Consider the following 1,559-nt stretch of genomic DNA (forward strand, 5'->3'; position numbering starts at 1 on the left):
ACACACACACACACACACACACACACACACACACACTCACACATGCTCTGTACCCTCATTAAGTGATCCCAGTTCATCTTTCACTGAAAAGGTCAGAGGGCCCCCGTTTTAGTGTCTCTAGTGCTTAGCGCGATGCCTGGCACAGAGTGAGGACCCCAACAGCACCTTCTGAGCCAGCAGCTGAGCTGAGATGTGCCCCTGATCCGCTCACCGTTTGCCCAGAGCAACGATGGCTTCCTGGGCTCAGCCAGAACCAGGGAGCAAATGGTTAGCTAGTCCTGGCAGGACTCCAAGTCTGAGTCCCACTTTATGGTGTTTATTCACGTGTTTATAACCGCCTGCTGGCGGACTGCGCCCAAAGCTGCTGACATGCCTTCAGGGAGGACGATACACCTAAGATTCCGGGAATGGGGACTGGCTGGTTTCAGGTAGGATAAGGGCCGCTGCAGGGCACAGGAACCCGGATGATAAAGGAGACGGGGCCTTTGGCCTTTGGCCACAATGGACGCTGCATCTGTGATTTCTCTTCTGGGCGCTGTGTCCAGCCCCAGGGAGCAGGGGCAGCAGTAGCTTCGAATGCTTCCAGGCGGATCCCAAGGAGGAAACTGGCATTTTATCCGACTTTCACATCCATATCTCTTTCATCCTCTCTCTCTACCTCTCCCCTCGGCCTCCATGCCCCCTCCCCGGGGCAAGTGGCAGTATGTTTATAGGTGCATATTTGTGTCTTTGCCCAGCTCCCAGGCCCTTGAAATAACCTTGGGCATATTTGGCGCAAGAACTCAATTCTCAGCTGGCGGACTATCCTGGGGAGGATGTTGCCGGAAACGGAGCCACTGGGCTGCAAGTGCACACTTTGCACCTGGGTCACCTTCTGCACCAGCGGTTCTCAACCTTCCTCATGCCGCGACCCTTTCACACAGTTCCTCATGTTGTGGTGACCCCCAATTTCATTGTTACAAATCGAACATAATGAAAGCACAGTGATTAATCACAAAAACAATATGCAATTATATATGTGTTTTCCGATGGCCTTAGGCGACCCCCGTGAAAGAGTCATTCGACCCCCAAAGGGGTCGCGACCCACAGGTTGAGAACCGCTGTTCTACACGCACCTGCCCACGCCCAGGCCTCAGTATCCCCACCTGCCCAGCCCACAAGGGCGTGTAAGACACACCCAGGCTGGGAACCGGCTTGGTGAGCGACCCTTGGGCCTGTCACTAAGCAGCCAGCAGCGGGGGCGCTGGCGGATGGGCGCCTGGGGACACCTCGGCTTTAGTTTCTGTCTTTACTCCAAACTTTTCCTTCCTTTCCCAGGTCACAGCGGAACGGTTTAGGGGACGTAAGTAGTGAATGCTGGAGAGAGGGTGGCTGTGGGGGGCCCAGGAGGCTGAGCGCAGGCACACGGTGGGGACGGGAATCCATTCCCCACCGGGAAGCCCCGGGCGCACCCCGCACCCCGATCCCTGGCAGTGGGGCGGCCTACCTTGCCGTACTTCTTCAGCTTCTGCCGGTACCTCCGCTTGGGCTTGTCCCCCGGCACCGGGGCCCCCGGCGCC

At 57.2% G+C, this 1,559-nt stretch overlaps 1 long non-coding RNA gene across 1 annotated transcript in view; it reads right to left on the minus strand.

The window, feature by feature from the left end:
• LOC102753862 overlaps nucleotides 1–1,559 on the minus strand; it is a 5,675-nt gene extending 4,116 nt beyond the window's left edge. Inside the window, exon 1 of the long non-coding RNA XR_435546.2 lies at nucleotides 1,487–1,559. This is a non-coding gene — a long non-coding RNA (uncharacterized LOC102753862). The remainder of the gene's footprint in view (nucleotides 1–1,486) is intronic.

This window comes from Myotis davidii, unplaced genomic scaffold, assembly GCF_000327345.1.
Source record: "Myotis davidii unplaced genomic scaffold, ASM32734v1 scaffold174, whole genome shotgun sequence".
NCBI lineage: Eukaryota > Metazoa > Chordata > Mammalia > Chiroptera > Vespertilionidae > Myotis > Myotis davidii.